This window comes from Eubalaena glacialis, chromosome 9 (genome assembly GCF_028564815.1).
Source record: "Eubalaena glacialis isolate mEubGla1 chromosome 9, mEubGla1.1.hap2.+ XY, whole genome shotgun sequence".
NCBI lineage: Eukaryota > Metazoa > Chordata > Mammalia > Artiodactyla > Balaenidae > Eubalaena > Eubalaena glacialis.
Window position 1 is genome coordinate 86,224,825 of NC_083724.1, and position 27,778 is coordinate 86,252,602.

A 27,778-nucleotide genomic window follows, 5' to 3' on the forward strand; every position below is an offset into this window, starting at 1 on the left:
TGCGCAGCACCATGATATTTGCTCCAGGACACACAGTGGTCTGGTGGAAGGTGGGAGAGACCTCTGGTCCTGGGCTGCCATGACTATCATGTCCATGACATGGGAGGCTGAGATGGGAAAATAGGGTAAATCCAGCTTCCCTCCTTTAAAGCCACAAAACGGTGCAGTTGAAGATAATACCTGGTCCCATCTATACCACAGACATATTGGCAGGACCAAATTAGATAACGTATATGTGAATGCTTGGAAAATTTTGATGTGCGATCTGAAAGCAATGTTAGTGTCTGGCTGGCAAGACCTATTTGTGTGAACACTTGTGTAATCAGCGTCATTTTACAAGCATGCTTCAAGCACCAGATTTTCAAATCAGCCTTTGTATCTCCATCTAGTGAAGACCCATCCATGAGATACTTGAAAACATTCTTTTTCATTGATTTTTGAGTACTGAATTCAGCTGCCACTAATGTTTCCAATTAGGGTAATGAAGTGTGCCAGTGTCACACAGACATTTTTCAAATTTCAGATAGAAAAATATCTTCCTTAAGCTTTCCCTTTCTATAGCCCTTCTTAAAGATTTTGCTATCTTTTCATGTCATCTTCTAACTCCTAAGTAATTTTTTAAATGAACTTTTCAGAGTCTTTTATTATACTGATAAGGTTCAGTAATTCAGTTATCACTTTATCTGTTTGAGCCTGGTATTGGAAAGATAAGACATCTAATATAATTTACAAGAAGGAAAATGTAGGAAAAGGAGAAATTTTAAACAAATTAAATAGCAAGAAACAAAACAACCTTTTATAACTTGCTTTTCTTGCTCTAGAACATTCTTTCTAAGATTTAGCCTGAAGTGAGGACCTATCTCTTCTCTAGTTTGCTTTGTTGTTTCTAAAACAGTGATGTGATTCTATTATGTGTTTCCTATCGGTATCTCTGTTTCTGATGTCAGAATTTGACTTTCAGAGCCACTGTTGAGTTGAGTGCCAGTAATTTCTAAGAAGTGCTTGTCTCCTCGGAAGGGAAGTGTCCTAGTCCATTCAGACTGCTGTAATGAAATACTGCATGGCTTATGAAAAATAGAAGTTTATTTCTCACTGTTCTGGAGCTGGAAGTCCAAGATCAGGGTGCCAGTGTGGTTGGGCGAGGGCTCTCTTCTGGGTCGCAGACTTCTCCCTGTGTGCTCACATGGTAGAAGGCCCGAGGGAGCTCTGTGGGGTCTCTTATATGGGCACTAATCCCATTCATGAGGCCTCTACCCTCATGACCTAAGCACCTCCCAAAGGCCCCACCTCCTAATACCATCCATCACATTGGGCGTTAGGTTTCAATATATAAATTTGAGGGGGACACAAACATTCAGTCTGTAGCAGGATGTGTTGAAAACCAGCTGGTAACCTGCGAATGAAAATGTGATCTGCCCAGGAGAAGAGGTATCACTGTCATAAAGCAAAACAAACATTACAAATACATCTTCTTGTCCATTTCTAGAGTGCCCCCCATGCCTTCGTTTATTCAATAAATGTTTATTAAATGCATGTCATAATGTACCAGACATTGCTCTAGACACTTGGGATACATCAGAGAACAAAACAGGAAAAAAAAGGCCAAGATCTCTGCCGTCCTTGAGCTTACGTTCCAGTGCTGGTGGACAGCTTGTGTAACAAACAACCCAGTTGTCCTGTGGGAAAGGAGGCGGTGGGCATCAGGGAAAGGACAAAGCAGGGTCGGGGAGCAGAAGTGTGTGTGCAGTGGGGTGGGATGTGGGGTCAGGGGGGACTGAGATCTCTAAACTGCCCAAGGTGTGCGGGCCTGGCCTGGTGGTCCCTCCCAAGGCTGATCAATGAACGACCATCTAACCCTGGCACCCTTCACCTTCCCCTTTTCTTTTCTTTCCTCTTTCTGCCTTGGTTCCTTGCATCTTCCCCTATATTTCCCTGTCTTTCTAGGCTCCTGTGTCTCTTATTCTAACATTGCACTGCTTTCCCTCTTCATTTTCTTTCTTGTATCTGTACCCTGTCTTTAGTCTTTTTAGTGTCTTTATTATTTTTCCCATCATCTATGACCCTCTCTCATTCTCCTCCTCTTTCCTTTGAATTTCTCCTTCTTTCCCTCTTTTCTCCACCCTCTTTCCAACCTATCACACTGGAAAGAAGGAAAATACCACCTTAACGACCTGAGTATGTGATTGGAGTGAAAGGGCCACATGGGCCACAGGGACATTGGGAAAACCAAGCCTTATCTCCTACCTTGTTTCACAATAACATGAAATATAGTCTAATTTTTGAAGTGTGATTGTTTTTCGTAGAATTGTTGCTTAATGCAAAGCAAGAAGACCATGGTGGGTGTAGTTCCCAAGAGTTTATTCTGCAATAAAACAGGCTTTGAATCCAGATAAGTAAGCAAATATTGATAGTACGCATTCAATTTTTTTTACAGAGCCCAGAATTCTTTTTTCTCCACACTAGGTGGCAGTGGAGTCAAAGAAAAACATTCAAAGCAGCTTTGGTGCGTTTTCCCACAAAGCTGGATGAGGATGGAGACAGAGCAAAATCTGTATAAAGAGAAAATTAAATTACAACAGAGGTGTGATATGACACTAACACGTCACATTCTCATTTTGAAAAAATGTGTTTGGGGCTGTGTCTCTTTACAGAGTAAGTAAAGCATTAGAGATCTAACTCCTAATAATACATGATGTAACTTTTTGTTGGCAAAGTGAAGATTTTAATTTGAGTTTGTCCTTAAAAATAGCTACTAGGTTTGTTAATATATATGTATATTTCTGAGTCTTTTTTTCTGCCACTCAAGATCAGTTAGGTCTCAGAGGACATTTACTGTGAAAACTGGAAACCCTGAGGAAATCAGCTTTTCAGTGGTTTTCAAATATTTTAGTAAGAAATTTAAGAGTAATATACTCAAGATTCTCAAAATAACAATAAAAATAATAAATATACAGAGGGGAGATAAAACAAATGTGTTAAACTGTTAGCAATTGGTGAACCTAGGTGGAAGGTATATGGTGTTCATGGTATTGCTCTTGTAACTTTTCCAGAGCTTTAAAATTTTTCAAAATAAAAAATAGAAAATGGAAAAAAAGCTAAAAAATTCTTATTTGTGTGGGTGAAGAATTGGAAACACATTGAATGTTCAATGATTAAGAAATAGTTAAGACATCTTAAAACATTTGTTCAGTGGAATATATATGTCCATTTTATGATGATGACATGTGAAAATGCTTATGAATAAATGGTGAATGAAAATGGCGGGCTATAAAACTTTATACGGAGTAGGATCTCATTATAGTTGGAAAAAACACACCTTCCAAGAACTAAAAATAAAATCTGCTTTACCAAGATGTTAATCTCTATCTAGGTACTTGTATTGTGGATGATATTTATTTTCATTGTGTTTTTATGTATTTGTAATTTCCCCAACTTTTTATTATGAAATTCTTCAAACATTCAGAAAATTTGAAAGACTAATACAATGAACATCCACGTGCCCTCTACTTAGACTCAACAGTTGTTAGTTTTCTCATATTTACCCTATCTATATCTATCTATATGTATCTATGTATCTGTCTATCTACATTTGGAGTTGGCAAACTAAGGCCAAGGCCAAATCTTGCTTATCACCTGTCTTTGTACAACACTGATAAATTAAAGAAGGGTTTTTACATTTTTAAGCAGCAACATTTTAACTAGTTATACAGTTATCTACAAAATATTCTTGATTTTGTCTTTTGGTCTATAAAGCCTATAACTGTTACTGTCTGGCCCTTTACAGAAATATTTTGCCAACCCTGGATCTACATACACACACACAAACACACACACACATATACAGTTTTTGCTGAATCATTTGAAAAGCAAGTTGCAGACATTATAACATTTCTCCTTCAATTACTTCATTAATGCATCTCCTAAAAATTATACTCTTACTTAAACATAATACTGTAATCTCACCAAAAAAAATGAACAGTTATTTCATAATACCATAAAATACCCACCCATATGCAAATTTGTGTGACTGTGTTTGCAAACTTTACAAAATGAAAATGCATAACTTTATAACAACAAAAAAATTAAAAATCATATGTTACAGTCAACATGAATTTTTAGCATCAATTTTATTATACAAGGGATTTAGGAAAATTGCTCTATGCAGCTACTCCCCTGGGCATTTCAGGGTCAAAATTTAATGTGTTTGCAGGTCAAACAGCTCATATTCTGTAACGCATTCGGTGTTGGTGGTCATATTATTGTTTCTGTAGTTGTAGGCAGGAAAAGGTATGATGCTGTGTAATATTTTCTTTGCATTTAAAAATCTCTCTAATATCTCTAATAATTTCTGAAGCTGGGTGATTGGTATATGGGAGTTTGCTGTACTATTTCTTCTAACCATTTTATGGTTAAAAATTTCCGTAATAAAAAATATATGTATATACAAATCACTACAGTAATAGTCTTGACTTGTGACCTGTATCTGCTAAGGCAAAGTTGCTTTTAAAATATGTCAGAATGCTAAAACTTAGATGTGAAAATTGTGTGTGTGTTTGTATGAACCTTTTATTTTAGAATAGGAAACCTGGTAGTTATGGCAAGCAAAACATAGAAAGATTGGCTTAAAATTTTGAATGGATTTTGAGAAAAGGCTACTTTATCCTTTGGGAGTCTTGTTTTTGTAAACATTTCATTTTTTGTGGGATGTGAATCATGTGTTGGAATCACCTGATTTAGCTGTGGTATAACTAAGTCTGGAGGGTTTGGGGGACACTCTGTTTTTAAACTTCCCCACCGCCAGTCATGATTATGGTTACATGAGATTCGTGTCTTGAAAAAAGAGATCTGTGTTCCAAAGCTCTGGAATTATTTAAACCATGTACTTTGTAAGCTCATCTTTGTTCTGTTTGAGCCATAATGTTATGTCTACTTTTACCACAATCATGTGGATAAGGAACTGTCAGGTCAGGTCCTCTCCCATCATGCAGCAGTGTAGAATGTGCTTTATAAAGTCAATTGAAAGCTCTCTTCTCCTTGCTTTATGAAGGGGTCAAAGATAAATATTCTAGTGCAGTTTTTTAAAATTGAGATAATCACATTGTGTTTTTTAGTAAGGAAAAAGTATTAATAAAAATTTGGAAAAGAGTTACAGTGGGCCCTAGAAAACCCTTGTGGTTAAAAAATGTGGTGCTATTATATTTTTGCAAATGTAAAACATACAGACTTTTAATGTGCTCAGTGAGATACAGAAAGTTATTTATTATGGAGTGTTAAATTCACGGCAGCCAGATGTGCTTGAATTTGCATAATAAATATTCATTCTTTTGGAAAGAAATTGTCACAGAACATTTTCTTACCATTGAGTAGGAAATGTACATGTATTACCCCTTCCCCTTTGCATGTTCTCCTTATTATAGGATAATCTACTTTCTGGCACTTCTTTATCATATTAATATAAAATCTATTTATGTATATTTGGCTTCATGTGGGTTCATGAAGCAACTTTTCATCTGTTAATGTCATTTTTCCAACAGATGGCTTCTTTCCTTCATCTTTTCATCATATATTTATTTGTCACCTACTACAGTTGATTCTTATTACTCACAGTATTATTATTTTCTACAGTCACCTGGAACGCTGAATTACCGATACTAAAGCATTACTCTTAGGGAAAATACAGAATTAGGGTCCCAACAGTCTCTGGTCACAACATTTCTGTAAATTGGTCAATACATAAACTTGTTTTATGTATGTTTTTGTTTAAGGAGACTTTATTTAATATATAGTTGACTTATTAACATTGAACTCACAGCCAACAGCACTAAAACTCATGCCTGAAGGAAGCTTATCTGATACACATACTTTCTCAGTAAGGCACATCACAGCCTTCTTGCACTCAGGAATACTGGACAGCACTTCAGCACTATGCTTGGGGGTCATTTTAAACAGTGAAATCATCAATAACAAGCACAAAGTTGTGAAAAATGTGGTACTAAATAGACCACGGAAAGGACATAGTTTGTATTAGGAGAGCTGAAATAAGAAGGCAGAGCCTTCTTGAACTATTGTGAGGAAAGCATGTAATACTGTGCTTGGCAAGTAGTAGGTTCTCAGTTAGGTACTTAGGGTTGGTGCAGGGATGGGTAGCTTTATGGAGAAGGTGACTTTTGAGCTGAGCCTTGAAGCGTGAGAGAGGTGTCCACGGTGAACTGCTGGTGGGGGGTGTGTGTGTATATTGGGCTTCTAAGCCCGTTGTGGTTTTGTACTTTATATGCCCCCTTCTAGTCAAGCCTGGTGCTGGGAACATAATAGTTACTCAGTTAATAAATGTCGACAGGTTAGTTGGGTGGGTGAGTAAAAGGTGAAGGGTCCCTTTATGATCTCTTTGGTATCTGCTTCTTTGCTAAGCCACCTATTTTCATAGCAGCACATATCTTTGGCATGTTATACACCAATCTTTGGAGATTTAGTCTGTAGTAATTGAACAAGAGATGGTACATACTTCAGCTAAGAGTTGTATACTTCCAAATTGATTCTGAGTAAGAATGTGGCTGGAAAATTGAAGACAGGAAGAAAGAAGATAAGAAAATGTGTGTGTGTGTGTGTGTGTGTAGGTTGGTGTGTGTGTTGGTGGGTGTGGGAGTGAAAGAGAGAGAAAAGTGACATGCATCAATGTGGTGAGTCTTAACAGTGTGATATTAAGTGAAATAGTAATTTTCCAAAGAATATATGCAAATATATCATCTAGAGAAACAGGGTAGCACCATAATCAAGGGATCAAAGCTAAAGTCACTAATGAGGGGCCTCTGGATGTGATTTACTGAGAACATAGCACATAGCATCACTTCTGTGGTATTCCTGCCAAAAAAGCGTATCCTGAATGCAATAGAAAGGAAACATCAGGAGAACCCAAATTGAGTGATGTTAACAAGATACCAGATAAATATTAAATGTCATGAAGAGTAAAGAATGGTGGAGGAAATGTTTGAGATTCAAGAAGACTAGAGACACACAACTGAATGCCATGTGCAAATCTGAATCAGATTTTTGTACTTGAAAAAATTGCTGTAAATGCTGTTATAGTAAGTCCCCTACATATGATCGAGTTCCATTCCGAGAGTGCGTTTGCAAGTCCAATTTGTTCATAAGTCCAATAAAGTTAGCCTAGGTACCCAACTTTTACAGATAATGCCAGACACTTGAACATGATTGGACATGAAAATGCACATTCACATCTTTGAAAGTTCGCAACTTGAAGGTTCATATGTGGGGGACTTACTGTATTGGGATAGTTAAAAATGGACTGTTGCTAAAATATAAGCATAGTATCAATGTTAAATTTCCTCATTTGTGGTTATGTAAGAGATTTTCCTTATTCTTAGGAAATACACACTGATGTGTTAGGGCAGTGATCCCCAACCTTTTTGGCACCAGAGACCGGTTTCGTGGAAGACAAGTTTTCCACGGACCAGGGTGGGGGATGGTTTCAGGATGATTCAAGCACATTACATTTATTGTGCACTTTATTTCTATTATTATTACATTGTAATATATAATGAAATAATTATACAACTCACCATAATGCAGAATCAGTGGGAGCCCTAAGCTCGTTTTCACTTGCCACTCACTGATAGGGTTTTTATATGAGTCTGCAAGCAATTGATTTATTATGGACTCTGTGCAGTCAAACCTCTCTGCTAATGATAATCTGTATTTGCAGCCACTCCCTAGGGCTAGCATCACCACCTCAGCTCCACCTCAGATCATCAGGCATTAGATTCTCGTAAGGAGCACGCAACCTAGATCCCTTGCATGCACAGTTCACAGTAGGGTTCACACTCCTATGAGAATCTAATGCCGCTGCTGATCTGACAGGAGGCGGAGCTCAGGTGGTAATGCGAGCGATGGGGAGCAGCTGTAAATATAGATGAAGCTTCGTTCACTTGCCTGCCACTCATCTTCTGCTGTGCAGCCCGGTTCCTAACAGGCCACAGACTGCTATTGGTCCATGGTCCAGGGGTTGGGGACCCCTGTGTTAGGGGCTAAAGAAGCAAGATATATGCAACTTATTTTCAAATGAGTTGGAGAATAATAACTCTCTACAAACAAACAAATACATAAATAAAATATAAATAATATATATCAGTAAGGCTCTATGGGAGTTTATGTACTATCCTTGAAACTTTTTTGTAACTTTGAACTTATTTCAAAATAAAAAGTAAAAAAGAAATCTATAAAGTAAGGCTAAAACAAAGAAAGAAGTAGATAACAGCACCATACCTTTCATAAACTTAAAAAACTAGAGTAAGACATTTTTTAGAACTGCATGTAGAAACAATAAAACTGTATTAAAATAAAGGAAGGAATGATGGCCAGGATTCGGCATGGTGGATACCCTGGGTGGGGGAGCCAGGGCTTAGGATAGAAGGCTACCAAATGTTTTGCTGTAGGATATTGTGAGATCCCCCTTTTTGTTTCAATAGTTGTTAGATTCATTGGTGCTTATTACATTATTAAAAACAAGAAATTAGAAAAAACATGAACCAAATAAAAGAGGGCCATGCATGGCACCTGCTGAGAGTGTTATGAAATATACAATATGATTAATCTATTGTTTTCATCTGAGGTCAGTTTAGAAAAAAATAGAAAGACAGGAAGTGAGAGAAGGAGGGAGGAGGGCAGAGGGAAAGAGAGAGAAATGGAGATATCAAGGAGCAGGAAAAGAAAGGGACATCAGGTCTTTTGAAGGAAAAGAAAAAAATAAAACAAGTCTGAAGAAAATAAACTGAAAAAATGAGTGAGGAAAGACTGAGCATATTTCTGAGAGAAGCGAAGAACAGATTGGAAGAAGTCGAAAGAATGAGAAATGGGAATGCTGAGGCAGAAGAAAAGCCTACATGGTATTTCTGAACCACAAAAGGGACACTCTGTCTCCACAGAGGAGTGTCAGCCAAAGGGCCAGATTCCAGGAAAGGGTGATGTGGTTAAACAACACACCAAGGTTTGGTCTAACGGAAAGCTGACACTCAGCCAGCTGGGCTTTTCCAAAAACTTGGAGAGTTGTGGTCACTTCTGACTTCTTCAATACTCCAAGCTATTAATTAGGAGGAACTGCTGGATTAACCTGTGGCCATAATCACCTATGATGGGGGCTTATGCCCAGATGCTTGTTGTGGGTAATTGAAGGCACTCCTCTGGGAGCTGCCATCTTGTTTCAACCTCTGGTGCCCAATGTGGGAGTAGTGCATGCTGGGAGCATGCAAGGGAAACTGGGAATTGTGCAAAGTACAGATGCATTTATCAAGGAAAATTGTCACTCCTGGTAATTGTCCTGCAGCCTCTGGGTGCTCAGTGATGATCAGCCAACGAATGACTGGCTTTGTCAGCATTGACATTACCAGAACACTCTGGAAATACTCAAGCTGTCTCAAAGGTTCAGTCTTTCCTCTGTTTTGCTCTATGACCTTTGGAAAGAAAACCAACCAAAGAAAATGACTCTGCTGGAGTGGGGGAGGGGTGATTCCCGCTTGCCAGGAAATACAGTCTGCCCTAGTGAGGGGGAAAACAATGACTTCTACAATCTGGCTCCTGCTTCCCTAGCCTTTTCTGTGACTGCTCTCACCTTGGATCTGTTCTTGTGTTGAGTTAATCACAGCCCCCTGAATAAATGATGATTTCCTTTTATCACTCCATCCATTTGGAATGTCCTATTTCCCTGTTTCTCTCAACCTGGGGAATGAATAATTTTTTTAAAGTTAAATAAATGCTCTGTTCGAGTGGTACTTCTTCCATAAAACTTTTCTTGATACCCTGTGCCTCTGACCATCCACATACACACAGAGTCTCTCACCCCTTGGGAATCCCTCTTGTGTTCTTTGGATGTCTTTCCAAGCGAGAGCACTTCACTGCATTGATTTGTCTTCTCCTACTTCTGTCTTCTGAGGGCAGAGCATTAAAATCAGTGCTCAGTGAATGTCGAGCAACTCTATGAATGAATAATAAGGCCATATTAGTGCTTTACACCCCTTGCCTCATTGAAGCCTCACACAGCCCTGGAAGGTGGTTACTATCAATATTATCATTAATCCTGTCCTTACAGATGAGGAAAATAAGGCTCACAGAGGTTAAGTTATTCATCCAAGATCATACCATTATTGAGTCATAGAAGTTGGATTTAAACCTAGATAGTCTGACTTCAGAGTCCTCCCATGACAGCATGGCCTCCTGAACAATCATGAGTTACAGGTGGATTAAGATGCTGAGCATTTTTACCCACTGTAACTATTTCCAGGCTAAGTGTAATCATTATGCAAGGTCTGATAGTGGTGAATGTTCATGAAATTTAAGACATGGGCTTTGCCTCAAGTAGTTTGAATCACTTGAGAAACTCCAACTAATATTTGGAGCATTTTGTGAACAATGCAAAATAATATGCATTCATACATGTATGTATTTTTGGCACTTCTATGTACAAGGCATCTTGCTATAAATTGTGAGGGCTAGAAAGAAAAATGAATATAATAACTATGCTATCCCAATTTTCTAGGATGGACTGGATTTTTTTAAATGACGGCTTTATTGAAATGTACCATACATCCATATACTATAAAATTAACTCTTTTAAAGTCTGCAATTCAGTTGTTTTAAGCAGATTTACGGAGTTCTGCAACTGTTACCAGTAGCTAATTTTAGAACATTTTCATCACCCCAAAAGGAAATCCTGCACCCATTAGTGGTCATTTTCTCTTCCCTCTGACAACTCATTGAGCCCCTGACAACCACTAATCTACTTTCTATCTCTATAGATTTGCCTATTTGCAAAATAGCTTTCATTTCTATGAAATCTATTCTATTTGTGGAAATGGCCGAGCTGATGATCCTAAGAGTCATGGAAATGCAAGGGACCCAGGACAGCCAAAATATCTTTAAAAAGAACAATATATGATCTTTCATGTCTGGTTTCTTTCACTTAGCATAATGTTTTCATCCATGTTGTAGTATATATCAATACTACATTCCTTTTAATGACTGAAAAATATTCCATTGTATGAATAGTGTACACATTTTGTTGATTCATTTATCTGTTGAGGACAACTGGATTGCTTCTACTTTTTGGTTACTATGAATAATGCTGCTATGAACATCTGTGTACAAGTTTTAGTGTGGAAATATATTTTGATTTCTCTTAAGTTTATACCTAGGAGTGGAAATCCTGGGTCATTTGGCAACCCTGTGTTTTATTTTTGAGGAACTGCCAAATTGTTTTTCAAAATGGCTACACCATGTTATATTCCCTCCAGCAATGTATGACAGTTCAAATTTCTCCACATCCTTGCCAACACTTCTTATTATCTATCTTTTTGATTATAGTGATCCTAGTGCATGTGAAGTGGTATCTCTTTGTGCTTTCAGTTTGCATTTCCCTGATGCCTAATGATGTTGACATTTTCTTATGTGCCTTTTAGCCATATGGCTTCTTTAGGAATCTGTTTATTCAAGTCCTTTGCCCATTTATAATTGGGTTGTTTGTTGTTATACTGTTGAGTTGTAGGAGTTCATTTATTCCACATACTAAACCTTTATCTGATGTGTATATATATACTTTTTTCTCCCATTCTGCTGGTTGTCTTTTACTTTCTTAATAATGTCCTTTATGCACAAATGCTTTTAATTTTGATGAAGTCCAACTTATCTACTTTTTCTTTTGTTGCTCATGCTTTTGGTGTCATATCTGAGAATGCATTGCCAAATCAGAGGTCATGAAGAGTTCCCCTCTTGGAAGATTTTCTTCTAAGAGATTTATGGTTTTAGCTCTTTAGGACATTGATCTGCTTTTAGTTGATTTCTGTGTATTTTGTGTGGTAGGGGTCCAACTTTATTCTTTTGCCCATGGATATCCGGTGGTCCAGGATCATTGTTGAAGGGACTATTCTTTCCCTAATGAATGGCCTTGGCATTCTTGTCAAAAATCAAATGGCTATAGATATATGGATTTATTTCTGGTATATAAACCAGGCCGTAGATGTATGGGTCTATTTATCCCATTGATCTATATGTTTAGCTTTTTTTTTTTTTAAAGATTTATTGATTGATTGATTGATTGATTGATTGCTATGTTGGGTCTTCGTTTCTGTGCGAGGGCTTTCTCCAGTTGTGGCGAGCGGGGGCCACTCTTCATCGCGGTGCGCGGGCCTCTCACTATCGCGGCCTCTCTTGTTGCTGAGCACAAGCTCCAGACGCGCAGGCTCAGTAGTTGTGGCTCACGGGCCTAGTTGCTCCGCGGCATGTGGGATCCTCCCAGACCAGGGCTCGAACCCGTGTCCCCTGCGTTAGCAGGCAGATTCTCAACCACTGCGCCACCAGGGAAGCCCTATATGTTTAGCTTTATGCCAATCTCACATCGTTGGTTTTCTTTTTAATTAATTAATTAATTTTTGGCTGTGTTTGGTCTTCGTTGCCGTGCACGGGCTTTTCTCTAGTTGTGGCGAGCAGGGGCTACTCTTCTTTGCGGTGTGCGGGCTTCTCATTGCAGTGGCTTCTCTTGTTGCGGAGCATGGGATCTAGGCACATGGGCTTCAGTAGTTGTGGCTTGCGGGTTCTAGAGTGCAGGCTCAGTAGTTGTGGCACACAGGCTTAGTTGCTCCAGGGCATGTGGGATCTTCCCGGACCAGGGCTCGAACCCATGTTCCCTGCATTGGCAGGCGGGTTCTCAGCCACTGAGCCACCATGGAAGCCCTCACATTGTTTTGATTACTGTATCTTTGTAGTTTTTTTTTTTTTTTTTTTGGCCTTGCTGCATGGCTTGCAGGATCTTAGTTCCCCAACCATGGATCAAACCGTGCCCCCTGCAGTGGAAACGCAGAGTCCTAACCACTGGACCACCAGGGAATTCCCTGTAGTAAGTTTTGAAATTGGAAAACATGAGTTCTCTAATTTTTTCTTTTTCAATGTTATTTTGTCTGTTCTGGGTCCTTTACATTTCCGTTTGAGTCTTAGGATCATCAGCTTATCAATTTCTGCAAAACAAGGTAGCTAGGATTATGAAAGGGATTATGTTGAACCTGTAGATCAGTTTGGGGAGTATTGCCATCTTATGATATTAAGTCTTCTGATTCATGAGTGCAGGATGTGTTTCAATTAATGTAGGTGTTCTTTAAGTTTTTTAAATGATGCTTTGTAGTTTTCAGGGTATATTCTTACACTTCTTTTACTAAATTCATTCTTGAGTATTTTTATTATCTTTTATGCTATTATAAATTGAATTGTTCTTTAAATTTCATTTTTGTATTGTTCATTGATAGTGTATAGAAATACAATTGGTTTTTGTATATTAATCTTCTATTCTGCAACATTGCTGATTCAGTTATTAGTTCCAATATTTTTTTTGTTTGGATTCTTTAGGATTTTCTATATACAGGATCATGCCACCTGTGAATAGAGATAATTTCACTTCCTTTCCAATCTGGATGCTTTTATTTCTTTTCCTTGCTTAATTGCTCTTGTTAGAGCCTCTAGTACAATGATGACCAGAGGTGATGAGAGCAGACATTCTTGTCTTGTTCCTGATCTTGGTGGGAAAGTATTTAGTCTTTCTTCATTAAGTATGATGTTAGCTGTGGGATTTTAGTAGAGGACCTTTATCAGATTGATGACACTTTCTTGTATTAGTTTTCTGAGTGTTTTTATCATAAAAGATGTTCAATCTTGTCAATCTCTTTCAAGATGATCATGTAGTTTTTGCTTTTCATTCTATTAATGTGATGTACTACACTGGTTGATTTTCATATGTTGAACCAATCTTGCATTCCTAAGGTAAATCACTCTTAGTGGTGGTGTATAATTCTTTTTATAAATGGCTGGGTTTGGTTTATTAGTATCAGGTGAGGGGTTTTGTGCCTATATTCATGAAGTATATTGGTCTGTAGTTTTCTTCTCATGATGTCTTTGGTTTTGGTATCAGGGTAATACTCGCCTTATAGAATAATTTAAAAGTGTTTCATATTTTCTATTTTTTGGGGGGGAAAGAATTTGAGAAGCATTGTTAATTCCTCTTTAACTCTTTGGTAGAATTTACTAGTAAGGCCATTTGGGTCTTGTCTTTTCTTTGTAGGAAGTGTTTCAATTACTAATTTTATAGCAGAATCTGTATTCAGATTTTGTATTTCTTTTTGAGTCAGTATTGGTAGTTTCTGTCTTTCTAGGAACTTTTCCATTTCATCTAGGTTATCTAATTTGTTGGCATATAATTGTTCATAGTATTTTCTTATGATCCTTTTTATTTCTATAAGGCTGATAGTGATGTCCCCTCTTTCATTCCTGGTTTTAGTAATTTGAGTCTTCTCTCTTTTTTTTATTGAACAGTCTAGCTAAAGACGTGTCAATTTTGTATTTCTTTTGTTATTTTTCTAGTTTCTATTTCATCTATTTCCACTCTAATCTTTATTGTTTCCTTTCTTATTTTTGCTTTGGTTTTAGTTTGCTCTTCTTTTTTCTAGTCTAAGGTGGAAGATTTGGTTATTGAGTTTAGATCTTCCTTTTAAATGTAGACATTTAAAGCTTTAAATTTTCCTCTAAGCACTGCTTTGTCTGCATTCCATAAATTTGGCATGTTGTGTCTTAATTTTCATTCATCTCAAACTTTCTTCTAATTTTCTTTGTGATTTCTTCTTTGATACACTGGTTATTAAAAGTGTGTTGTTTAATTTTCTCATGTTTGTGAAAATCCCAAATTTACTTCTGTTATTGATTTCTAATTTCATTCCATTATGGTCAAGGAACATACTTTGTATGATTTCAATAATTTTAAACTTATTAAGGCTTCCTTTTTTCCCCTAACAGACAGTCTATTCTGGAGAATGTTCCATGCATGCTTAAAAAGAATGTGTATTGTGCTGTAGCTGGGTGGAGTGTTCTATCAATATTTGTTAGGTCTAGTTGGTTTATAATATTTTTTAAGTCTTCTGTTTCCTTTTTGAACTTCTGCCTAATTGTTCTACCCATTATTGCAAGTGGGTTACTGAAAACTCCAAATATTATTGCTAAATTGTCTATTTCTCCTTCATTTATGTAAATTTTTGCTTCATGTATTTTGTGACTCTGTTATTAGATTCATATATAATTGTTATGTCTTCTTGATGTTTTGACTCTTTTATCATCATAAAATCTTCTTCCTAAAGTCTGTTTTACCTGATATTAATATAGGACTCCAACTCTCTTTTGGTTACTGGTTGCATGCTATATCATTTTTCCATTTTTAAACTTTTCATCTATTTGTGTCTTTGAATCAAAACAATGTCTCTTATAGACACCATATAGTTGGATCATTAAAAAAATCTAATCTGCCAATATCTGCCTTTTGATTAGAATGTTTAGTCCATTTACATTTAATATAATTACTGATAAGCTAGGATTTTGCCTGTCATTTGTTTTCTATATATCTTATATCCTTTTTGTTCCTCTAATTTCTTTATTGCCTTTTTTCTTGTGTTAAATAGATATATTCTAGTATGACATTTAAATTCTCTTGCCGTTGTTTCTTTCACTATGTTTTATGAATTATTTTCTTAGAAATTGCCCTGAGAATTACAATTAACATCTTTTTAAAATTTTTATTTATTTTTTATTTTTTGGCTGCATCGGGTCTTAGTTGCAGCACGTGGGTTCTTTGTTGCGGCATGCAGGATCTTTCGTTGCAGCATGCGGGCTATTCGTTGTGGCATGTGGGCTTCTCTCTAGTTGTGGCGTGTGGATTTTCTCTCTCTAGTTGTGGCATGTGGGCTCCAGAGCGCATGGGCTCTGTAGTCTGCGGCACGCAGTCTCTCTAGTTGAGGCATGTCGGCTCAGTAGTTGTGGTGCACGGGCATAGTTGCCTCGTGGCATGTGGGATCGTAGTTCCCCAACCAGGGATTGAACCCATGTCCCCTGCATTGAAGTTGGATTCTTTACCACTGGACCACAGGGAAGCCCCTAAAATTAACATCTTAACATGAAAAAAATCTAATTTTTATGAATAACCAGCTTAATTTTTACAGTACATAAAACTTTGCTGATGGACTGTATTTAATGTAATATTATTCTTTTCAAAACAGATGGGTTGTTAATATGATTTTATTTTTATATCCTTTTTAAGATTTCTTATATAATTCTATGTCAGATCATGTATTTCTTGCTTCAAAGAACTTTTAATTTAGTTGAGGAAAAACCACAGATATATGTGAAAAGTCAGATGGCAATGAAATCTTTAAATAATAATTCAAGACAATAACAGACATGAATAACATCTAATTTGTTGGCATACAGCTGTACACCAACACATGTCTATATAGGAAATGTGTAGTGGCTTAGTAACAGGACATTTCAGAAAAATCAGAGTTGGTGTGAGACTCATGGCCCAGGCTGGTCAAAGAAGACTTCACAGAGTTAGAATTTGACCAAGTATATGTGGAGGTGTACAAACTCATTGAAAGGTAAGGAGAACGAATGGGAACTCACTGAGCTGGCTTCTGTCTTTTCAATGAGAAACAGGGGATGAGGTCACTTGTTCACTCTTAAGTCCGCAGCACCTAGAACATTGCCTAACACATTATAGGTGCTCAGTAAATATTTACCAGATGACCAAATAAGTGAATTTGGTTGAATACATCAGTTAGGGGTGTAACTGCAACCTTGGAAGAGAGACGATACATTCTGAAACATCAACTTTGGACTACTTGCTACGTAATCGATAAGGGGGAAATAGCCATTAAGCCATCCTCTAAGGGGAATTCAATTGCTGGCATCTTTAGACCATTGCCATTATGCCTATTAGTTTTCAATTACCAGGGACACTGCAAGATTTTCACTTTTACTTAAAAAAATCTGTACATCTAAACTCTTTTCTGGGAATTCAGAAAAAATTGAAGGTGGACACTGTATATGTTTGTACATTTCAGTGATGGAAGAATGGGGTGGCAAAAGTTTTGCAAGTATTGAGAAGAGAGATAATAGGAAATATGCGGGAACATTGCTTTGAAACATCTGAAATGGCTGTATTATTATTTTCCTTTCTTAAATTCGTTTTCTAGTCTTTGACTCTCCAGGGTCATCAACATCAGAAAATTTCAATAGTTCCAGCAAATATCAGCAAAAATAACTGAATAGAATTTATTTTTAAGGGTTTGAACTTTTTTTTTTAAACATCTTTATTAGAGTATACATGTTTATATTAACTTGTTAGTGTGGTGTTTGGTAAAGGTTCTGTAAATCTTTGGTTGAGGTTGACTTTAAGCAACCTAAGTGTCCATCGACAGATGAATGGATAAAGAAGGTGTGGCACATATATACAATGGAATATTACTCAGCCATAAAAAGAAACGAAATTGAGTTATTTGTAGTGAGGTGGATGGACCTAGAATCTGTCATGCAGAGTGAAGTAAGTCAGAAAGAGAAAAACAAATACTGTATGCTAACACATATATATGGAATCTAAAAAAAAAAAAAAAAGGTTCTGAAGAACCTAGGGGCAGGACAGGAATAAAGACGCAGACATAGGGAATGGACTTGAGGACACAGGGAGTGGGAAGGGTAAGCTGGGATGAAGTGAGAGAGTGGCATGGACTTACTTATATATACTACCAAATGTAAAATAGATAGCTAGTGGGAAGTAGCCACGTAGCACAGGGGGATCAGCTCGGTGCTTTGTGACCACCTAGAGGGGTGGGATAGGGAGGGTGGGAGGGAGATGCAAGAGGGAGGAGATATGGGGATATATGCATATGTATAGCTGATTCACTTTGTTATAAAGCAGAAACTAACACACCATTGTAAAGCAATTATACTCCAATAAAGATGTTTAAAAAAAAAAGAAAGAAACTTGCATCATCCCTCTATTTCTTGGTCTCTGGAGAAAGGAATCTTGCTAAAAGACTGAGAGTTCTGAGGTTAAATTCATCTTTAACTGCACTTGCAAAGCCAGTAGAGGGAGCAGTGTACCTATCCTTTGATTTCTGGGATTGAAAATAAGTGCATTGGCTGGTTATCTAGGCTCAAAAAGAGAGAGAAAGGAGTCTGAGACTATGATTTGGTCTTTGGCGATCATGATTTTATGTTAAAGAATTAGCAGAGTTATAGAATTGCTTTATTACCATTGTGGAATGTTGATGAGGGTGGTGTATGAAGATTGTTTTTTTCTGTTTTGCTTCCCTGGTGAAAAGTCATTTGAGCATTTTTGTACCAAGTCCACAAAAAACTGGCCTGAATAAACTCATCAACCAGATTAGATTCTGGGTATCCAGGATTGCTTGTGTAATGGGTTGGGCATTTTCGCTGATCCTTGAAATCTTTGATGTGGCTGCAGAGTGGGAGCTGGGATGCATTCTTCCTCCCTGTCTCATCAGCTCCCATTCCGCAGGTCTCCAATGTCTGCGCTACATTATCTCCACAGCTGACTTAGCAGAGATAGGGCGCCTCCTGTTCTCTTCTGTCTTGCCTGACTCACTCCCACAGTGTTACTCTCCCCTAGCAACAGGGCAGTGGGCTGAGCAAATGAGGCAGCAACCCCTCCTCGCCAGCTCTCACCCCCTTCTGCAACTGTCTGTTTATGCAACATTTTGCTCATTCTTTTTCTATCAGATTCTCCCTGTGTTTCCAGGTACTTATTCAGAGAGGCGTATGTGGGGCTCTTTTCTTTGCCTTTGCTGATCTTTCAGCATGGAAATGAATGCTATAGTAATATTATCAGCCCATCTTTTTTAGCATTTCTTTGGGATACAATTCTTTTGACATTCACTTTTGGTCTTGTGATATCTCTTGTACTTCTTGAGCAGGTGTTTAAATCTCTCCTTTTAGTTTAGCCTTTTTTCTTGTTTATACCTTCTCTTTCCAGCTAGAAGGTGAATTAATATTGATACTTATGGCTGAAAAGAAGCTCTTTTCACCTAGATCCTGGTCTTCTACATGAGTCAAGGCCTTTCTCATTTGGCTAAAAGTGTTTTAGAGAAAAAAAATATAGAAATTCAATACTAATCAGTAATTCTGCCCTCTACCCTTTAGAAAAAAGAAAAAGGGATTTGTACTTTATGGGATCAACTTATTTTCTCCTTTCCTCTTGACAGGTTTTGGTAAATGTCCAATTCCAATAATATGTTAACATTTTCAGTGTCAATCCAGGTTAAAAAGTAAGTAAACTCTGTTTTGTTCTTGTTCTCTTTGGCCCTTTCTCGTTGTCACCTTTAGCCACTGCCCCCTCCCTCACTTTTTCCCTAACAAGTCACAATCTGCCCTATGCTTGTTTCAGGTCAGTATGCTTGGAAGGAGAATTCCAGTCTATTGCTTGGTTACTCACTAATCACTCTCATGTGACATGCTTTGTGAGACAGACTAACTGTTGGCCATTGTCAAAGTATAGCTATGGTGACAAAATCATTACAAATGTCTTTGGCCACTGTATTCAGAAAAGATCTAAAATATAAGAATTTGGGAAAGGCAGCTTTATCTTTTAAAAATAAAGCATCTCATCTGTTTTACCCAATTTTGCAATTGGTTCAGAGGTCAAGAAGGGACCTGGATCTCTCTAATCCTCAACACCAGGATTGAGATGGAAAAATCGAGTTGTAGTTGTTGTTGTTTTGGCCTCACTGTGTGGCTTGCAGGATCTTAGTTCCCTGACCAGGGATTGAACCTAGGCCCTGGCAGTGAAAGCTGAGTCCTAACAAATGGACTGCCAAGGAATTGCTGGAAAAGTTGAGTTTTGAGGGTTGGGGGAAGTGGAATAAGTTTGGAGAAAGGCAGAAAGCCAGAGGGTAAGGCTATTATAATAGAGGTGGAAGAACTGGGACAGAGAACTCAGAATGAGGGATCAGATTTTGTGAGGATTCCAGGTATGTCTTATGTCAGAGGGAAATGAAGGTAGAGGGTTATAGAGACTGAGGATAAAAAGCAAAGTTACCATGTCTGAAGAGTCATTACTGTTGACTTGGGAGTTTCAAAGTTTGCTGAAGGAAGTTCAATTCATCATTCTACTCTGAGAAATAGAAATCTTACTGCCTTAGTGACTATTTTGTCTGATGTTAATATAGCTACTTTAGCTTTTGATTGTTGTATGTGTACTTACTATATGTATTTCCCATGTTTATCAACCATTATATGTCCTTTGATTTTAGGCGCATCGCTTACAAACTGCATAACCTGCCTTCTGAATGTTTTTTAAAAACTCAGTTTGTTTTCATTTAGTCCATTTAGCTTTATTATGGACTTTACTTTTGTCTCACTTTTTTCTAGTCCTCCCTCCTTTCCTTTTTTTAAAAAAAATTCTTCTTTCTTGACATCCTTTGAATTTATTTTTTATTTTATTTTAATTTTTTAATTTTAGTTTTTTTAATTGAAATATAGTTGATTTACAATGTTGTGTTAGTTTCAGGTATACAGCAAAGTGTTTCAGTTATACATATATATATAGATTCTTTTTCAGATTCTTTTCCTTTATAGGTTATTACAAAATATTGAGTATAGTTCTCTGTGCTATACAGTAGGTCCTTGTTGGTTATCTATTTTACATATAGTAGTGTGTATACATTAATCCCAAACTCCTAATTTATCCCTCCCCCTGTCCCTTTCCCCTTTAGTAACCATAAGTTTGTTTTCTATGTCTGTGGGTCTATTTCTGTTTGGTGTATAAGTTTATTTGTATCATTTTTTTTAGATTCCACATATAAGTGTTATCATATGATATTTGTCTTTGTCTGGCTTGCTTCACTTAGTATGATAATCTCTAGGTCCAAAAAACAAACAACCCAATCAAAAAATGGGCAGAAGATCTAAATAGACATTTCTCCAAAGAAGACATACAGATGGCCAAAAGGCACATGAAAATATGCTAGACATCACTAATTACTAGAAAAATGCAAATCAAAACTACAATGAGGTATCATCTCACACTGTTCAAAATGGCCATCATCAAAAGGTCTACAAATAATAAATGCTGGAGAGGGTGTGGAGAAAAAGGAACTCTCCTGCACTGTTGGTGGGAAAGTAAATTGGTACAGCCACTATGGAGAACAGTATGGAGGTTCCTTAAAAGACTAAAAATAGAGCTACCATATGATCCAGCAATCCCACTCCTGGGCATATATCTGGAGAAAACCATAATTTGAAAGATACATGCAGGGACTTCCCTGGTGGCACAGTGGTTAAGAATCTGTCTGCCAATTCAGGTGACATGGGTTTGAGCCCTGGTCTGGGAAGATCCCACATGCCACGGAGCAACTAAGCCTGTGAGCCACAACTACTGAGCCTGTGTGCCACAACTTCTGAAGCCCACGTGCGTAGAGCCCATGCTCTGCAACAAGAGAGGCCACTGCAATGAGAAGCCTGCATGCCACAACGAAGAGTAGTCCCTGCTCGCTGCATCTAGAGAAAGCCCGTGCGTAGCAATGAAGACCCAATGCAGCCAAAAATAAATAAATAAATAAATTTATAAAAAAAAAAAAAAGAAAGATACATGCACCCCAATGTTCATAGCAGCACTATTTACAATATCCAAGACATGGATGCATCTTAAATGTCCATAAACAAATAAATGGATAAAGAACATGTGGTACATAACTACAATGGAATATTACTCAGCTATAAAAAAGAAGGAAATAATTCCATTTGCAGCAACATGTATGTTTGTTTTTAAATTTTTTTCTAATTCTGTTTTTGTTTGGAATTTATGTCCTCTCTATCTTTAAGTTACTATGAAAGCTAATTTAAGGTATATGCTTATCAAAGTTTAAGTTAATCAGTATCCTTATTGTTCTCTGATAAAATAGACCTCAGAAAGCTTAAACTCTATTCACTCTCCTTCCCCCTTATACACTATTGCAGTTGTATTTTATCTCTAGAATATTTTCTGCCACAAACCAGAGTATTATCATTGTTTTAGACAGAGACTTTTAAAGATTTACTTGTCTATTTACTACTATAGTATCTCTGCTCACCATTTTTTTTTTACATCAAATCCTTTTGAGCTTAGACAATACTCTTGCCTAAAGTACAGTCGCTACAATGTTTCAGTTTATCTGAAAATGTCCTTATTGCACCTCATACTTGAAAAGTATTTTTCCAATATTTTATTATGAAGATTTTCAAACATATAGCAAAGTTGAAAGAATGTTATAGTGAATACCCATATACTCACCACCTGGATTCTACCATTATTATTTGAAAAGAATATTTGCTGGAACTAGAGCTCCAGATTGCTTGTTATTTTCTTTCTTTCAATGTGTTATCTTCTGGCTTCTGGTGGATGTATATCAAGAAGTCAGCCATTGGTCTTTTTGCCATTTCTCTGTAATCTATCTTCTCTCTCTGGCTGTTTTTTAAAATTCTTTTCATCTCTGACATTCTTCAGTTTCACTGTGGTACATCTAGCGTAGGTTTGCTTGGGTTTCATTGAGTGCCATGATCCGAAGACTGGTATCTTTCACCAATTCTGAAAAATCTCATCCATTATCCCTTTAAATATAATTTCTTCTTTATTCTCCTTAATAATTCCGTCTGCAGCTACTTTAAGCTGACTTCTCCACTTAAGATTCTTTGGGTTATCTAAGCACTCAGAATTGGTACCAAAACCCTAGTGAGGGCCACTGAATGAGTACTAACCCCCAGGAGAGATTTCCCCTTCTCTCCTTTCCCTTTAGCTTCAAGGATAGGGTAAGCAAGTTTCCATGCAGTCCTCTTCCTGTGTGGTGGAGTTTAGTTCTTTTTCACTCTCACTGGGCAGGTGTTACCCTGTGGGGTCTCACCTTTATGCAGGGATAGTCTGTCACATTCTCACTGCCTGTCTCTCCCTGCACCGCCCTCCTCCTTGAAGACATGAAAGTGGAAACTCATTGACTCTAGGAATGCACAAAAACTTCAGCTTAATTTCCCTCTTCCTCAGAGTTGGTGCAAGTTAAGTAACACACACATAGAGATTCTGGGTAGACCTGGCTGGATAAAATGGGCAAAAGCACCATGAGTCATTTCAATGCATGATTATCAGAAAATTAAATCCAAGGAAAGCTTCTTCCAATCAAATGCTGGACCATCTGGGGACATAGGTTCCCGGATAAAACTCTCAGTTACCTGACCCTGTCCATTTATGGGGAAAACATAACTTTTAGAAGTTATCACTAATCCAGAGATGACAAATCATCCATACAGCAAAATGGGGCTCCATAAATATAAGGTTAATTTGAAACTTTTGTTTTCATTCTAGGTAAGCTTTCTAAGCATTTAGAAACTTTTTTTTTTTCTTTTGGTATCAAGTTGACTTTTTTGGGGGACCAGATGTAATCTCAGGACTTTTTTTTTCATTCTAATTGTTAGAATTGTGTTTATACTGGCTAAAACTATGCATGTTATTTATAGCAGAAATTATTTGTAAGTACAGTCTTATCATTCATCATCAATGCTTGATAGTTTCTGTAAATATTTCAGGCTGTAAATTAAATATCACTTGCTACTTGACTACATTTCTTTTGGTAGTTTGTGCCAACTGTGTTTTGACCATATCTAAAAAAGTTATGTTGTAATTTTTCTTTTGGCATATATTATGTGTACTTTGGCAGTTAATGAAAAGAGATGCACTTCATGAAGATTTAAGTATTTACATCATTATATCATCTTAATATGATTCAGTGGAAGTACCTACATATGTTCAAAGAAGAACTGTAAGTGAATCTATGCTTTTTACATTAGGAGAGTAAAGCAAATGATGAAAGAGTGTCCTAAAGTGCTGTGTTGTTATTTATACTTCCTAAATCACAGAACTGTGGTGGATTTTTAGCTACATTTCTCATGTAACAAGCCAATAATTACAAAATCATTATTTTTATAACCATTATTAGTTGGCCACAAGCACACTTGGCAGTAACCTCTTATTCTTTTGATGCTTTGTATATTTAACATTAGATCATTCTTATTGTCTTTCATTATTTCATCTTGTGGGGTGTCAACTTTGTAATCATGTTCAATAAAAGTGAGAAACAAATATATATGTGAACAAACATATGAAACCCATTGAACAAAGTGGCGCTCTTAAAACAGTAGCACATCTCTTAATAATATGTAATTTATTATCAGAGAACCATTTAGACATTGGGCAATATAACTGAATCATATGAGTGCTGCATATTATTTTAGATATTAGTATTATTTCTCACATATGAGCCATGTGTTTTCAAATTTTATTTTGAAATAAATGTATCTGCCCACTGGAATATAAGTCCCATGAGGACAGGGACTTTGCTTTATTTACCATTAATTTCTAGTTTAAGACATAATTGTCACCAAAATCTTTTTTTTTTAAATTAATTTATTTATTTATCTATTTTTGGCTGTGTTGGGTCTTCGTTTCTGTGCGAGGGCTTTCTCTAGTTGCAGTGAGCAGGGGCCACTCTTCATCGCGGTGCGCAGGCCTCTCACTATCGCGGCCTCTCTTGTTGCAGAGCACAGGCTCCAGACGCGTAGGCTCAGTAATTGTGGCTCACGGGCCCAGATGCTCCGCAGCATGTGGGATCTTCCCAGACCAGGGCTCGAACCCGTGTCCCCTGCATTGGCAGGCAGATTCTCAACCACTGCGCCACCAGGGAAGCCCTCACCAAAATATTTTACAATGAACAAGTTAATGTTTAATTAGGAACTAATTAATAGTGGAAAATATTTTAGTAAACAGAAGAAATCAAATGTAGTCTTAATTTCAGTCAATATTTCTTCAAAACTATTTATTTAATGCGTTTTGTGGCTACCGGGTTAGGTGCATACAGATTTAAAGCAAGTATATTTTCCTGGTATATTGTTCTTTTTATCATTAAATAATGACCCTCTTAATTTGAAATAGTGTTTTTTTTTTTTTGGTCTTAAGCTCTCTTGGTCTAATATTGCTATACTGGTTTCTTCCTGCCCTCTTTCACTCTCTCCTTTCTTCCCCTTCATCCTCGTCCTCCTTCCTTCTCCCCTCCTCCTCCTCTTCCTCCTCCTCCTCCTCCTCTTCTTTCTTAGTATTTGCCTGGTATATTCTCTTTCATCCTTTCATTAGTTTACATTTGACCTCTTTGAGCCATTGTAGATATGTTTATAGAAAGCACATAGCTGGATTTTTTTGTTTTTTAAAATCTTGTCTGAGAATCTTTGCTTTTACAGGCACATTTGTTTCATTTACAGTCACTTTGATTACTAGCATATTGGACTTATTTTAGTCATCTTATTTTGTGTTTCTATTTCACGTGCCTTTTTTTTTTTTTCTTTTTTTTGCTTTTGCTTTCTGCCTTCCTAACTTGTCTTGGAAAGACTGAGTTTCTTTATTCCTATCCTCCATTCCAACCACCAATTTGGAAGTTCTGTATTTTATTTCTGATCTTTTAATAGTCAATCTTAAAATTTTAACATCAACACATGACTTAATACAATTTAATATTAATTAGTAGCTTTATGCTCATACCCTCAGATACATATTAGCTTTCTCCTCCCATTCCAAATTCCACTGATTATTTTATCATTCTTAAAATAATATTCTTATTTATTAGTCAATGCTTATTTAGATTTACAAATAACTGCTCATCATTGCTTCACTTTTCTTCTTCCTGAAGGACATATGTCTTTTCATTTTAGTTTGAATCATACAAAATTGTCTTTTTTTTTTTTTTTGGCTGTGCCACACAGCTTGTGGGATCTTAGTTCCCCGACCAGGGATTGAACCTGGGCCTTTGGCAGTGAAAGCCTGGAGTCCTAACCACTGGACTGCCAGGGTATTCCCTGAAATTGTCATTTTTGTGCATCAAAAATGGCCAAATATCAGACATTTCATGTGGTTCAATCTAATAGTCATTTCAGGGAGGAATTGTGGGTAGTAAACTTTTTCAATCTAAAAATCTAAAAATGGTTTTATTTCACCATCACTTCTATATAATTTAGCTATGTTTACCCTCTACCTGGGTTATTTTCCCTCATTGCTTAAAGATATTTCACTGCCCTCTGGAATCATCATTGCTGATGAGAAGTCTGTTGTCAGTCTAATTGCCATTTATTTATAGATAATTTGTCATTCTCATTCCTTTGTTGTTGAAATTTTGAAAGTTTTCTATAACATATCTGAGTGTGGATATTTTTATTTGTTTTTAACTTAAATGATGTTTGCCCTTCATTTCTAGAAGTTCCAGAAATGGCTATTTTTTCAAGTTGGCCCATTCATTTTCTGTTTCTAATATTTTCCTTATGGTTTTTGTTCCTTCATTATCTCTTTATTAATTTTAAATAAACTTGTTTGTAGTCTCACACTATATATAATTTATATTTTGGGAGTGCTAATTTTCCTATTGATTGCATTTTCTGAATCTCCTCCATTGTGTCTTGACTTCTCATTGGGTTTATAAAATGATTTTCAGCTATGGTAACTCCCCCACCCCCACCTCCACCCTCCTGGGATTTTCTTAAATCCTTATTTTTAAAGTATTTCCAAAGAGTGGTTTCACATTTTCCAGGGTGCTAAGAGTGCTTTTTATATCAACAATTTTTATGTCAGTATCAACTGCATGGTTTGTTGTAGCAGCTACATGATTTAAACCCTACATCTGTGTATAATGGGTACCTGGGGTTTTGATTTCTCACAGTTGATTTGTTTTTCACCCAAGTCCTTGGAGAGATGGTAAGCTTTTGAACTGCTTTTACAGTTAGGTGGGAGGAGTGACTTTAGTCTTTTCATGGAGGAGGTAGTTCTTCAAGGCTCCATGCTTTACATGGGATGTCCAACTACAGGTCTTCCCTCTGTGTAGACATTTTATCTCCTGTCCTCATAGAAGCATTAATCCTGAGCCTCTATGGTCTGTGATTGAGGTTGAAGCTGCTGTTGGGTCCTCGCTTTCCTCTGGCCTTGATTTCTCTGTTTATCTGGCACAATGGGGATGTTCTATTTTTTTCTAACATGGGTATGTGTTAATTTTTTTGTTTTTGTTTTTTCTACATTTTATTCATTTAGTTATGGCCTGTTTCTTGGTTTATGTTTATGTTTCTTTGTTGTCTTTTAATTCTATTTTGACCTTCTTTGTTTCTTCCAGTTGAAGTGCTAACATTCTTTGTGTGTTATATTTTAAAATAAACTGTATTATCTTAAAAAGTTGATATAAATTTAATCCATAATACATGTGCAACAACTCCTCTCTTATCCAGATGCCTTTTACTTGGTATTTACATTAAATGCATGTATTCTTACAGTTGTGAAAATCCAGTTTATTGAAAGTTACCCACCTCAAGATGGAGGACTTTCCCTAAGAAAGTAGGCACAAACTTTTCAATGATAAGTTTTCTTCTCTCATCCTTATTAATTTAGAATGCTGAAATTAAGGATTTTGAGGTTATCAGTGTCCAAAGGCTAATGTAGGATTTTTAAAGCAAGACATTATAGAATAATCAACCAGTTTTCATTCCTCTTTACTTTTTATTCTTTTCCTCTTACATATTTCAAACAACAAAAAGTAACCAACCACTCACCTTGCAGGATCATTAGGTCTTAAAGATGTTATCTTCTTGGATAAATACTTGTTATTTAATTATATATTGTTTTTCAGTGGAGATTGCTGATTTTTAAAAGAAATGATAAATTGGGGTTAGTAAATCCTACTGTTTGTACTAAGGATATTTTATTTATTGAGTTTTTTGATAATTGACAGATACTCTGTTCTATTTTTATGGGCTTTTGAAAATAAATTAGAAAAAACAGGTAACTAGAATAACTTTTAAACATAGCAGAACATTTACTGTACCTGCACATGGGCACACACAC

General features: G+C 36.7%; 1 long non-coding RNA gene across 1 annotated transcript in view; it reads left to right on the forward strand.

The window, feature by feature from the left end:
• LOC133097441 (uncharacterized) overlaps nt 1-27,778 on the forward strand; it is a 50,133-nt gene that overhangs the window by 15,796 nt on the left and 6,559 nt on the right. The window contains exon 2 of the long non-coding RNA XR_009702008.1: nt 19,092-19,154. This is a non-coding gene — a long non-coding RNA (uncharacterized LOC133097441). The remainder of the gene's footprint in view (nt 1-19,091; nt 19,155-27,778) is intronic.